Source organism: Bubalus bubalis, chromosome 2 (assembly GCF_019923935.1).
Source record: "Bubalus bubalis isolate 160015118507 breed Murrah chromosome 2, NDDB_SH_1, whole genome shotgun sequence".
Taxonomy (NCBI): Eukaryota; Metazoa; Chordata; class Mammalia; order Artiodactyla; family Bovidae; genus Bubalus; species Bubalus bubalis.
Window position 1 is genome coordinate 61,646,337 of NC_059158.1, and position 15,318 is coordinate 61,661,654.

General features: G+C 37.0%; 1 pseudogene; it reads left to right on the forward strand.

Annotated features, from left to right (window-relative positions):
* The first annotated feature begins 2,011 nt into the window (after nucleotides 1–2,011).
* On the forward strand, nucleotides 2,012–10,788 carry LOC102409884 (annotated as a pseudogene).
* The last annotated feature ends 4,530 nt before the right edge of the window (nucleotides 10,789–15,318 follow it).

Genomic DNA, 15,318 nt, shown 5'->3' on the forward strand with positions numbered 1-15,318 from the left:
CACCCACGATTTTATGGCCAATAAAATGAAAAGATAGTGTACTGAAAAGACAATCCAGAAAATCTGTAAATCAAATCATTGTTCAAAATCTTGCATATCAGAATTACTTAAATCTATCAAGTTATTTCGGAGAAGGCAATGGCAACCCTCTTCAGCACTCTTGCCTGGAAAATCCCATGGACAGAGGAGCCTGGTAGGCTGCAGTCCATGGGGTCGCTAAGAGTTGGACATGACTGAGCGACTTCACTTTCACTTTTCACTTTCATGCATTAGAGAAGGAAATGGCAACCTACTCCAGTGTTCTTGCCTGGAGAATCCCAGGGACGGGGGAGCCTGGTGGGCTGCCATCTATGGGGTCGCACAGGGTCGGACACGACTGAAGTGACTTAGCAGCAGCAGCAGCAAGTTATTTTCTAACCAAATTTCATCAACTTCAATTCAAACTACTTCTAGCCTGAGGAAGAAGTGTAAGATACTGTTAATAACAAACGTACTGAGTGCCTCCTGTGTATCAGGCTCTGATACATTCCATTTAACACTCATGAGTTATGTTTTGTAATTATACCAATATTGACAAATAGGAAATTGACATTAACAAGTTTCCATAATCACATACTAAGTAGCAACATTATATTCTCAATTATTATATTGTCTCCTTAAAAATCAGTGCAATCAAGGAGTCTGTAAAGAGGCCTTAGGAATATTGCCTGTTAGGGTAAAGGGAATAAAATAGTCTGTAGGGACAACATTGTAAAACACAAACAATACTAAGATATATTAAACTAGATTCCAAAATGGGCTTCCCCAAAGGTTCAGCAGTAAAGAATCTGCCTGTGATGCAGGAGGTAACAGGGTACGTGGATTCAGTCCCTAGGTTGGGAAGTTACCCTGGAGGAGGGTGTGGCAACCCACTTCAGTATTCTTACCTGGAGAATTCCATGGACAGAGGAGCCTGGCGGACTACAGTCCAATGAGTTGCAGAGTCGGACTGACTGAAATGACTGAGCACTTCTGTTTCAAAAAAAATTGCAGAAGAAAGTTTGTGTTTTTTTGTTTTAAAGTGGGAGAAGCTTCAAACACTTGCACACAAAAAGACCCAATATTTCAGATGCGGAAGTGACCAGGAGGCAAACAAAGGAGCATGGATAATGATCAGCCCTTCCACGATGCCTACATCTTACCCAAAGAGAAGCAACGGATTCCCTGCATTTTAGGACAGAGAGGTAGGACGGTGGCTTCATGACTGAAACATACAAGAAAAGAGGGGAATCTCCTAATAGATCCCTCAGGGTGGGTTGTTCTGCCCACTTCATTCCAGTAAGTGGAAACAGTAAATAGAATCAGACAAAGCAGTCAGCCTAAGCAAAATTAGAAGTAAACACATGAGGGCTTCCCTGGCGGTTCCATGGTGAAGAATCTGCCTGCCAGTGCAGGAGACATGGATTTAATCCCTGATCCAGGAAGATCCCACATGCCGTGGAGCAACTAAGCCCATGCACCACCACAATTGAGCCTGTGCTCTGAAGCCCAGGAGCCACAACTACTGAGCAACGTGCTGCAACTACTGAAGCCCACCTGCCCTACAGCCCCTGCTCTGCAACAAGAGATGCTGCCACAATGAGAAGCCTGTGCACCACAGCTAGAGAGTATCCCCCACTTGCTACAACTAGAGAGAAGATTGCACAGCAATGAAGACCCAGCACAGCCATAAATAAACAAATAAATTATTTTTTAAAAGTAAACATATGCACCTACAAATCAGAATCTACTAACCAACTGAGATCAAAGCCAAGAAAAGAGAAGTATTCCCCCAAAACATGGCCACTGTAGCAAAGATATGCAAAATACTACTGTGAAGATGTGATTTATACCCTCAGAAAAGAAATGAAATTGCTTCCATTAAAAAAAAAAAAAAGGTATCACCTGAATAACGTAAGTATTGAAAAATAATTATGTAAGAAAGCAGCTTTCCCCGCCGTGAGCCCTCGGAGGAGGCCTTTCGGCCACAGCCATGGAGCCCAGCCGGAATGGCACGATCCTGAGGCCGCACTTCCACAAGGACTGACAGCAGTGCGTGGCCACGTGGTTCAACCAGCCGGCTCGCAAGATCTGTAGAGGCAAGGCCCAGCAGGCCAAGGCGCGCTGCATTGCCCCACGCCCCACATCCGGTCCTCTCCGGCCGGTGGTGAGATGCCTGATGGTCAGGTACCACACGAAGGTTCATGCCAGCAGAGGCTTCAGCCTGGAGGAGCTTAGGGTGGCCGGCATCCACAAGAAGGTGGCCCAGACCTTTCGGATCTTGGTGGACCCAAGGCGGCGGAACAAGTGCATGGAGTCCCTGCAGGCCAACCTGCAGTGGCTCAAGGAGTACTGCTCCAAGCTTATCCTGTTCCCCAAGAAGCCCTCGGCCCCCAGGAAGGGAGACAGCTCTGCTGAAGAGCTCAAATTGGCCGCTCAGCTGACCGGATCTGTTATGCCCATACTGAACATCTATAAGAAGGAGAAAGCCAAAGTCATCACAGAGGAGGAGAACTTTAAGGCATTTGCCAGTCTCTGCATGGCCCACGCCAATGCCTGGCTCTTTGGCATCTGGGAAAAAAGGGCCAAGGAAGCCGCAAAACAGGATGTTGAAAAGAAAAAACATAGTTTGGAAGTTTTGGCCACAGCAATCAGAGCAGAAAAAGAAATAAAAGGAATCCAAATTGGAAAAGAAGAAGTAAAACTCTCACTCTTTGCAGATGACATAATCCTCTACATAGAAAACCCCAAAGACTCCACCAGAAAACTAATACAGCTAATCAATGAATATAGTAAAGTTTCAGGATACAAAATCAACACAAAGAAATCCCTTGCATTCCTATACACTAATAATGAGAAAATAGAGAAATTAAGGAAACAATTCCACTCACCATTGCAACAAAAAGAATAAAATACTTGGGAACATATCTACCTAAAGAAACTAAAGACCTATATATAGAAAACTATAAAACACTGGTGAAAGAAATCAAAGAGGATACTAACAGATGGAGAAATATACCATGTTCATGGATTGGAAGAATCAACATAGTGAAAATGAGTATACTACCCAAAGCAATCTATAGATTCAATGCAATCCCTACCAAGCTGCCAACAGTATTTTTCACAGAGCTAGAACAAATAATTTCACAATTTGTATGGAAATACAAAAAACCTCGAATAGCCAAAGCAATCTTGAGAAAGAAGAATGGAACTGGAGGAATCAACCTGCCTGACTTCAGGCTCTACTACAAAGTCACAGTCTTCAAGACAGTATGGTACTGGCACAAAGACAGAAATACAGATCAATGGAACAAAATAGAAAGCCCATGCACCTATGGACACCTTATCTTTGACAAAGGAGGCAAGAATATACAATGGAGAAAAGACAATCTCTTTAACAAGTGGTGCTGGGAAAACTGGTCCACCACTTGTAAAAGAATGAAACTAGAACACTTTCTAACACCATACACAAAAATAAACTCAAAATGGATTAAAGATCTAAATGTAAGACCAGAAACTACAAAACTCCTAGAGGAGAACATAGGCAAAACACTCTCCAACATAAATCACAGCAGGATCCTCTATGACCCACCTCCCAGAATATTGGAAATAAAAGCAAAAATAAACAAATGGGACCTAATTAAAATGAAAAGCTTCTGCACAACAAAGGAAACTATAAGCAAGGTGAAAAGACAGCCTTCAGAATGGGAGAAAATAATAGCAAATGAAGCAACTGATAAATAACTAATCTCAAAAATACACAAGCAACTCCTACAGCTCAATTCCAGAAAAATAAGCGACCCAATCAAAAAATGGGCCAAAGAACTAAACAGACTTTTCTCCAAAGAAGACATACAGATGGCTAACAAACACATGAAAAGATGCTCAACATCACTCATTATCAGAGAAATGCAAATCAAAACCACAATGAGGTACCATTTCACGCCAGTCAGAATGGCTGCTATCCAAAAGTCTACAAGCAATAAATGTTGGAGAGGATGTGGAGAAAAGGGAACCCTCTTACACTGCTGGTGGGAATGCAAACTAGTACAGCCACTATGGAGAACAGTGTGGAGATTCCTTAAAAAACTGGAAATAGAACTGCCATACGACCCAGCAATCCCCACTGCTGGGCATACACACCGAGGAAACCAGAATTGAAAGAGACACGTGTACCCCAATGTTCAACACAGCGCTGTTTATAATAGCCAGGACATGGAAACAACCTAGATGTCCATCAGCAGATGAATGGATAAGAAAGCAGTGGTACATATACACAATGGAATATTACTCAGCCATTAAAAAGAATACATTTGAATCAGTTCTAATGAGGTCGATGAAACTGGAGCCTATTATACAGAGTGAAGTAAGCCAGAAAGAAAAACACCAATACAGTATACTAACACATATATATGGAATTTAGAAAGATGGTAATGACAACCCTGTGTGGGAGACAGCAAAAGAGACACAGATGTATAGAACAGTCTTTTGGACTCTGTGGGGGGTGGGGGTGGGGATGATTTGGGAGAATGGCATTGAAACATGTATAATATCATATGTGAAACGAATCGCCAGTCCAGGTTCGATGCAGGATACAGGAAGCTTGGGCTGGTGCACTGGGATGACCCAGAGGGATGGTATGGGGAGGGAGGTGGGAGGGGGATTCAGGATTGGGAACACGTGTACACCTGTGGCAGATTCATGTTGATGTATGGCAAAACCAATACAATATTGTAAACTAATTAGCTTATAATTAAAATAAAAAAATTTTATTTTAAAAAAAAGAGAGAAAGAAAGCAACTTTACGACCATACCATCCTGAATGTGTGTGATCTTGTCTGATCTCGGAATCTAAGCAAAGTCAGGAATGGTTAGTACTTGGATGGGGTAAACATATAGTCTTAAATTCTGATATTAGAACAGAAGAAAGACTGAAAACTAATTTAGAACTTTAAAAGTAGAAAAAGAAAAAATATAAAAAACTATGAAGATGATTCAATATAAGGAAAGAGCAGAAATTAATAATACAGAAAATAAAGTTCAATGCAATAGTAAACAAAGACAAACCCTTATTCTTTGAAAAGTCTAATGAAATTGACAATATACCAACATAACTGATTAAGATAAAAGGCAAAAATCTACAGTGTGGCAGAATTTTTAAGACTAATAAAAGAATACTATTAAAAGCTTTTGACAATATTGGAAAATAAAACTGAAATGAAACTGACCATTTCCTAGGAAAAAACATTACTTAAAATGACATCATACAAAAAAACTCCTCAAAATCAATAAGGAAGAGAAAATAAACTCAAGTGAAAAATGAGCAAGAAACAAAAGAGAGATTTCATTAAAAAGGAAACTGAAACACTTAAAAAGAAAACTATAAAAGATAATCTCATTAGTAATTTTTAAAATATAAGTTAAAATCACAGTAAGAAGTCATTTTACTCCTATTAGATTGTCGTTAAAGTCATAAATCTCCATATGTGAAGCTACAAAATCTCATAGACTACTGTTTAGCTGATTTGGTACAGATTCTTTGGAAATTATCTAGTGTATCAGAAGGTGAGCAGAATCTACAACTCAGCAAATCCACTACTCAGTTTGATCTCTATTCAGGAAAACTCCAGTGGGCAACTGACTATCCTATACTAAAGCAAATCTTAGAGCATCACATTTTTTAAGTGTAGGAGACAGGTTAATAAAAATAATAGAATGGAAAGTCAAGAAATATACCTAGATGCATGTGGAAATTTAGTGTATAAAAGGGATATCTCAAACAAGTTGGGGAACATATATGATTTATACAACAGCAGGTTTAGGACAACTAAGTAGCTATCTAGAAAAAAATTAATTAAGCTGGATTCATGCCTCATATCCTATACCTTAATAAATTCAAAATAGATATGATTTTTTAATTTTTTTAATTTATTTTTAAATTTTTACTTTTTAACTATAGTTGATTCACAATGTTGTGACACTTTCAGGTGTACAGAAAAGATATTCCATTCTATATATTTATGTGTGTATTCTTTTTCACATTTTGCACATTTTAGGTTATTTCTGTTGTTGTTTAGTTGCTAAGACATGTCCAGCTCTTGTGACCCCATGGACTGTAGTCCATCAGGCTCCTCTGTCCATGGGATTTTCCAGGCAAGAGTGCTGGAGTGGGTTGCCATTTCCTCCCCCAGGGGAACATCCTGACCCAGGGATTGAACTCTAATCTCCTGCAGTGGCAGATGCTTTACCACTGAACCACCTGGGAAGCTCTTTTAGATTATTATAAGATATTGAATACAGTTTCCTGTGCTAAACAGTAGGACCTTGTTGTTTGTCTATTTTATATATGAGTGAGTGAAGTCATTCAGTCTTGTCCAACTCTTTGCAACTCCATGGATTGTAGCCTACCAGGCTCCTCCATCCATGAGATTTTCCAGGAAAGAATACTGGAGTGGGTTGCCATTTCCTTCTCCAGGAGATCTTCCCAACCCAGGGATTGAACCCAGGTCTCCCACACTGTAGGCAGATGCTTTACCATCTGAGCCACAAGGGAAGTCCATTTTATATATAGTACTGTGTATATGTTAATCCCAGACTACTAATTTATCTCTCCACCTACCCTTTTCTCCTTTGTAACCACATGTCTGTGAGTTTATTTGTATTTTGTAGATAAGATTATTTATATCAACTTTTAAGATTCCACTTATAAGTGATATCATATTATATTTCTTTCTCTGCTTTACCTCACTTAGTAGGATCATCTCTAGATCTGTCCATATTGCTGCAAAGGACAATAATTCATTCTTTTTATGTTGTTGTTGCTGTTCAGTTACTAAGTCACGTCCGACTCTTTGTGACCCCACAGACTGCAGCACGCCAGGCTCCTTTTTATCCACTTTCTCCAGGAGTTTGTTCAAACTCATGTCCATTGAGTCAGTGATGTTATCTAACCATCATCTGCTGCCGCCCCCTTCTCCTTTTGCCTTCAATCTTTACCAGCATCAAGGTCTTTTGCAATGAGTCAGCACTTTGCATCAGGAGGCCAAAGTATTTGGAGCTTCAGCTTCAGCATCAGTACTTCCAATGAATATTCAGGGTTGATTTCCTTTAGGACTGACTGGTTTGATCTTGCTGTCCAAGGGACTCTCAAGAGTCTTCTCCAACACCACAATTCAAAAGCATCAATTTTCTGGCACTCAGCCTTCTTTAGAGTCCAACTTTTACATGACTATTGGAAAAACTACAGCTTTGACTATATGGACCTTTGTTGGCAAAGTGATTGTCTCTGCTTTTTAATATACTGTTTAGGTTTGTCAAAGCTTTCCTTCCAAGGAGTAAGCATCTTTTAATTTCATGGCTGCAGTCACCATCCACAGTGATTTTGGAGCCCAATAAAATCTGTCACGGCTCCCACTTTTTCCCCATCTATTTTCCATGAAGTGATGGGACTGGATGCCATGATTTTAGTTTTTTTGAATGTTGAATTTCAAGCCATCTCTTTTACTCTCATTTTTCACTTTCATCAAAAGGCTCTTTAGCTCCTCTTTGTTTTCTGCCATAAGGGCGGTGTCATCTGCATATCTGCGGTTGTTGATATTTCTCCCAGCAATCTTGATTCCAACTTGTAATTCATCCAGCCCAACATTTCACAGGATGTACTCTGCATAAAAGTTAAATAAGCAGGGTGACAATATACAGCCTTGTCATATTCTTTCCCCAATTTTGAACTAGTCAGTTGTTTCATGTCCGATTCTAAGTGTTGCTTCTTGAACCACATACAGGTTTCTCAGGAGACAGGTAAGGTAATCTAGTACTCCCATCTCTTTAAGAATTTTGCAGAGTTTGTTGTGATCCACACAGTCAAAGGCTTTAGTGTAGTCAATGAAGTAGAAGCAGATGCTTTTCTGGAACTTCCTTGCTTTCTCCATGACCCACAGATGTTGTCAATTTGATCTCTGATTCCTCTGCTTCTTTGAAACCAAGTATGTACATCTGGAAGTTCTCGGTTCACATACTGCTGAAGCCTAGCTTGAAGAATTTTGAGTATAATCTTGCTAACGTGTGAAATGAGCACAATTGTTCTATAGTTTGAACATTCTTTGGCATTGCCTTTCTTTGGGATTGGAATGAAAACTGACCTTTTCCAATCATGTGGCCACTGATGAGTTGAGAAATATTCTATTGTATATATTCAAACTGATAAATTCAAAATGAATACATAATTTAAATAGGGAAGTGAAACTATAAAATTGCAAGAAGAATCCACTTGATGATTGATTATTTTAAACTCAGAAATCCCTTTTAAACTATGACACAAAACTATGACACATTTTGATTCTCTGTCAAAATCAAGAAGATCTGACTTTAAAAAATTATATATATCAAAAAGTACCATGGAGATAGTCAAAAAACAAGGGACTGGGGAAAGAATTTGCAATTTGCATGTCATTAAAATAAAAATATCTCCTAATATTCAATAAGAAAAAAACTGATATATTTTTTCAATGTAAAAACAAGCAAAGGCTGTGAACATACAGTTCACCCATAAAATTAAATATAAAAAGTAGGAAAAGTTATCCATCTCAGTTCATGATAAGAGATATGCTAATTAGCTACTACCATTGACCTTGGAGAAGACTCTTGAGAGTCCCTTGGACTATAAGGAGATCTAACCAGTCAATCCTAAAGAATATCAACCCTGAATTGGCAGGACTGATGCTGATGCTGAAGCTGAAGCTCCAATACTTTGGCCACCTGATACAAAGAACTGACTCACTGGAAAAGACCCTGATGCTGGGAAAGATTGAGGGCAGGAAGAGAAGGGGATGATGGAGGATGAGATGGTTAGATGTAACCCATTGACTCAATGGATATGAGTTTGAGCAAATTCCAGAAAATAGTGAAGGACAGGGAAGCCTGGTGTGCTGCGGTCCATGGGCTCATAAAGACTCAGACACAACTGAGTGAATGAACAGCAAAAACATTCTTTATCTATCAGGATGATAAAGATTAAAATTGATAGTATTTGTCCTTTTATCTTGTCTGCTGGCATCCCCACACTACAGTAAAATCCTTCTAAAATGTAGCTTCCTCTCAGGTGGTTCTGGGAGTATATTACTCCTTTATCACTACATCATGAAAAACTGCATTACCTTATAAAATCTGGCACTACATTGTCAGAAAACCAATGAAATTAGATCAAAATGTAGAAAACCTCTTTTGCAATCTAAGGAGAGAAAAGCCTCCTAAAGGTCAATAAAATAGCACTTAGAATGCGAATAATAATAAAGCCACATGCCTTGCAGTATATTTGGCATGCATTTTAATGCTGAATCTTTTCAATATTAAGTCTGGATTCTTTATTAAGGAAGACACAGTCTAGTTGACAGTCTAATGCAGAAATGTTTCATTGTTTTGGGAGAAAGCAACTTGACTGGACAGAGACACTGGCAAGTCATTCATAAACAAGCAATGAGGGAATATTTGGTGTTCATTTAAGATGAAAACTTCATTGAAAAACAATGAGGAAAAAATTTTTTTTTAAATCCTTAAAAGTGAAAAACAAAAGAAGTGCTTTTAGAAGAACAGTACTATTCCTGTAGCTTTTTTAGAAGATAAATGTGTTCAGAACAGCAAGGATAGCCATTCTTTTCTTCACAGTCCAACCCCATAAAGCCACTGCTGTGTTTGGTTCAGCATCATGCTTCAGTGTACTTTGCTCTTCATCAAACAAGCTATATGAAAGAATATCTGGAATGAATATGCAATTTTATGCTCTGTAGAAAGAAGAGATTCCTCCATGCTCATCATATTATGATGTGGTCATTTTGTCTATATACATACAGATTGTAATGCATTTTTGAACAAAAACCATTGCACCTCTACTATGTCAGCTCTGACACCAACAACATGTATTGTTAACTCTGAGTCATATATTAAAAAGTGTAGAAGAAATACATTACAGAAATATATTACAGGCAGAAATATATTATCAGTCTCTATCCTCTTCTCTGTTTAAGAAAAAATAGTGATCAGGAGCAGTTCTTCATTATTTAGGATAGAAGCTTCCCCTCCCACTCAGGGCAAAGCAACACTGGGTTCTTTAATTGCCTTTTCATTCAGATCTGTTCTTCTGGCTAAAACTTTTCCAGCTCCATTCACCTTTTCAAGAATATGACTCCAAGATGAAAGAAATGATGTCTGAATGAATACCCAGAAAAAAATCTTGAAATCTGCTTATACAAACTAAAGCTGTCTATCAGGAAAACACATTTTTATCCAATTAAACATGAAACCATCAGCTAGCAAATGTCAGGCAAATACACAAAAGCCTAAGAATGATTAGTTCATCACTCTGATAACCAGTTATCATAATATCTCTAATTCTAAGAACATACTGAGAACTGCAGAGTAAGACCACAAAATCTCAAATGAAAGACGAAGTAAATATAGTCACATGTTGCACAGGCAAGTTAAGGCAGGAAATTTTGTTTTGGTTCACTTCTATTTTCATTTTAGACCCAGAAAAAGTTAAACCTTATTCAAACTTTAACTTCTTTTCCTGCCTTCAATTATCCTCCCTATGGCCCTCTATACAAAATTATTCTAATCATTGGTAAGCTGTTATCTAACAGCACTGGATTATTAGACAAAAAATTATTATTGGTTTTACTACTTCCAGAAACTCTCTACTTTTTAGATAAGCATATGGGATGTGATAACAGTAGGAAAATAGTAATGTTCTATGGAGAGAGATTTAAGGACAACTAGGACTTACCAAGGGATGTTAAAGGATACAACATAAATGAGTGACTTCTGTATACGTGTCCTTGAAAAGAAGGTAGTAGCATAGCAATAAACCTTGTGAATTCTCAATTCTATTTTCTATTAAAATAAGGCAATACTTTGTCCCCAAATTTAACATATTCCTTTAAAATCACCTTATTACTTCACTATGATAAGTAAAGTATATTAACTTTGAAAACTGAATAAAAAGTATTTTTAGCATTTAAAAAATATTATAATGAACTACAAAAATGTCTTTCAGATTCTGTCATTATTAAAATCAAATCAGATAAGAATATGGATATGAAATGGAAAACCCATTCAAATAATGTTTTAACCAAAAAATTGTATTCATAAAAAGTAAAACAAAACACATTTATGCAGGAAAAATGTTTCTGGATGGAAAAATGGAAATCTATTGTCTACTTAGACAATATTGTCTAAGTAGCTGCTATTGTCTATTTAGCTGCCAATTTCTTCCTAGAAATGATTAACGCTCACCCAAACAGCAAATCTTTAAAGTTGTAAAATGGGGTGTGTGTCTGGTGTGCGTGTTTTAAAAATACATCCTACTTGTACACAAATATTATTTAATGTAAAAGTAACCTCTTCTATCATCAGGTAAAGGACAAACATGATTTACCTTAATAAATTTCTAATAGAATTTTAATAAATTCATAATAGAATCAGGACTGAAACTTCATAACTTTTAAAAGCTAAAATCATCTTGACCTTTCAACAAAATCTAATCTCAGATTTATTTAATCCTTGCCAAGATATAACACTCTCTGGGAGAAAATTGTTTTCAAGTGAAAGAAACAAGTTTCTAAAGGTTATAAAGCAACAAAGTAATTTATATATACTTATTTCTGAGATGCTTTATTAAATTAAATTAGTTTTCCTCATATAATTCCTAAGTTACAGTGATTCTGAAAAGATTTTATGAACACAAATAAATTTCTCAGTCAAAACATATATAAATCAAAAGTCAAACTGTCATTCTGAAAACAAACATATCTTCACTTAAAATGTGAATTAAAGATTTTAATTAATTTGTGAATGAGCATGAAAAAAGTAACCACTCACAAAAATATCAGTACCCAACTTCTATAAGAGGTTTAACTCATGGGTATAAATTTTTATCCTTTAGTATAAAAGTAAATGGATATTTTCCATGTGGGTTAAATATGCAATGTGATTTTTTTTTACCAATTTATGGATCTATTCATAAACTAATAGGCTCAAAAAATGAATCAACAGGCAAGAAAAATGGATTGTTATTAAGTTTACATATCAAGTAATTTTAGCACTTTTATTATCAATTCAATTATCTTAAAACCTCTACATGTACATATGTGGTATTATAGTTTGCTTTATCATCAACTTAAAATCCATTCATTTTAAAGCATCCTCAGAGATTTTCTTTTTAACATGGGAATTACTTGATCATGTTCCTAATATGAGGAGGCAATTCAGAAGGAAGGGTGAGGTTGACGATATAAGAATGACTAACAGGAAGTAAGAGGAAACTATTCAAATTAGCTCCTAAAAACTTTTGAAATATAGAAATTCCTTTGGTGTATTAAACTTTTATTTATTTACTCAGTTTATAAAGAAACTGGCATTGGATTGGATTTTGTTTGCAGAATCCAATTATATCCAAGGAACTATTCTAGAAAGCAGTGAGATATAAATGAATAAGTTCTTGTATCAAGAAGCTTACATTCAGTAAAGTGGTGGAGTCACTATGGAAAACAGTATGGAGATTCCTCAACAAATTAAAAATATAACTACTACAAATGATTCCGCAATTCCACTTCTGGGTATTGGTCCGAAGAAAACACAAACACCAACTTGAAAGGACATATGCACCCCATGTTTATTGAAGCATTATTTTCAGTAGCCAAGATGTGAAAACAACCTAACCATCCATTGATGGATAAATGGATAAAGAAAATGTAGTGTGTGTATGTGTGTGTATATATATATATATATATATATATATATATTAATCTTTTCATGCTCATTAGCAAATTCATTAAAATCTTCAATATATATATAAATCTTTAATATATATATGTATGTATATTAATCAAATACATACCATGAACTTCCAGATGTTCAAGCTGGATTTAGAAAAAGCAGAGGAAAAAGAGATCAAATTGCCAACATCTGCTGGATTATCGAAAAAGCAAGAGAGTTCCAGAAAAACATCTATTTCTGCTTTATTGACTATGCCAAAGTCTTTGACTGTGTGGATCACCACAAATTGGGGGAAATTCTTCAAGAGATGGGAATACCAGACCACCTGACCTGCCTCTTGAGAAATCTGCATGCAGATCAGAAAGCAACAATTAGAATTGGACATGGAACAACAGACTGGATCCAAACAGGAAAAGGCGTTATGTCAAGACTGTATATTGTCACCCTGCTTATTTAACTTATATGCAGAGTACATCATGAGAAACGCTGGGCTGGAAGAAGCACAAGCTGGAATCAAGATTGCCAGGAGAAATACCAATAACCTCAAATATGCAGATGGCACCACCCTTATGGCAGAAACTGAAGAAGAACTAAAGAGCCTCTTGATGAAAGTGAAAAATTTGGCTTAACACTCAACATTCAGAAAGCTAAGATCATGGCATCTGGTCCCATCACTTCATGGCAAATAGATAGGGAAACAGTGAAAACAGTGACAGAATTTTTTGGGGGGGTGTGGTTCCAAAACCACTGCAGATGGTGACTGCAGCCATGAAATTAAAAGACACTTACTTGGAGAAGGAAATGGCAACCCACTCCAATACTCTTGCCTGGAAAATTCCATGGACTGAGGAGCCTGGTAGGCTACAGTCCATGGGGTTGCCAAGAGTCGGACATGACTGATCGACTTCACTCACTCCTTGGAAGAAAAGTTATGACCAACCTAGACAGCATATTAAAAAGCAGAGACATTACTTTGCCAACAAAGGTCCATCTAGTAAAGCCTATGGTTTTTCCATTAGTCATGTACGGATATGAAAGTTGGACTATAAAGAAAGCTGAGCACTGAAGAATTGATGCTTTTGAACTCCGGTGTTGGAGAAGACTCTTGAGAGTCCCTTGGACTGCAAGGAGATCCAAGCAGCCATCCTAAAGGAAATCAGTCCTGAATATCCATTGTAAGGACTGATGATGAAGCTGAAACTCCAAAACTTTGGCCACCTGATGAGAAGGGCTCACTCATTGGAAAAGACCCTGATGCTGGGAAAGATTGAGGGCAGGAGGAGAAGGGGACAACAGAGGATCAGATGGTTGGATGGCATCACTGACTCAGTGGACATGAGTTTGGGTAGACTCCAGAAGTTGATAATAGACAGGGAGGCCTGGCATGCTGCTGTCCATGGTGTTGCAAAGAGTCAGACACAACTGAGCAACTGAACTGAACTGAATTCATACATATACATATAAATATACACATATAATGGATTATTATTCTTCCACTAAAGAAAGAAAATCTTGCCATCTGTGACAACATGGATGTAACTTGAGGGCATTATGCTAAATGAAATTAATTAGTAAGACAAATACCAGTGCCTTATTATCTCACTTATAAGTGGATTATTTTTTTTAAAAAAAGTGAGCTCATGATACAGAGAACAAATATGGTGGTTGCCAGAGCTTAGGTGTGGATGGTGAGTGAAATGGCTGAAGGGTATCAAAAGGTACAAAGTTCCAGTTATAAAATAAATAACTAGTACAGTGTACAGCATGATGACTATAGTTAATAATATTGTATTGCACATTATTGAAATAATATTGAAATCTGCTCAGAGAGTAAATCTTAAAAATTCTCATCAAAGGAAATAATTTGTGAATATGTGTGGTGACTTACTTATTGTGGTGATCATTTTACAATATGCACAAATATGGAACCATTATGTTATATACCTAAAACTAATATATCATTATATAATCTATCAAATTATGTCTCAAGAAAACTTGTTAAAGGGCGACATGGTTTTCAAGCATTAATATTTCTATAGTAAATAAGATATCATGATGAAAATTTTATGCTTATCTTCAAGACAAATAAATAGATAATTACTGATTATAAATTCTGTTAAAAAGTAATCAGAAATATGTAAAATAAAATAAAGTGCAAAAAAGGAAATAAGAAGACATCTCTAGGACTAAAGCAATACAGATACTGGACTGGCCAAAACATTTGTTCGGGTTTTTCAAGAAGATGTTATGGAAAACCCAAACAAACTTTTGGCCAACCCAATAATTCTACTGATCAAAATCAGGAAGTGGCAGCTCAGAGCTAAGGTCTCCTAGGAAGGGAAGTACAAAATGTGTCCTCTGAAAAATATCAACAAACTCACTGAAGGTAGGGGCTTGAGTGTGGCTTCCCTGCCCATTAATGAAAGAGTGGGGGGGGGGGGCAGTGAGGAAAGGTAAATTATTGTTCTGCTGCTTGGGGCTGATGAGGGAAAAGACTTAATGCCAACAGAAATGGAACTGAAGTCAGCCAGT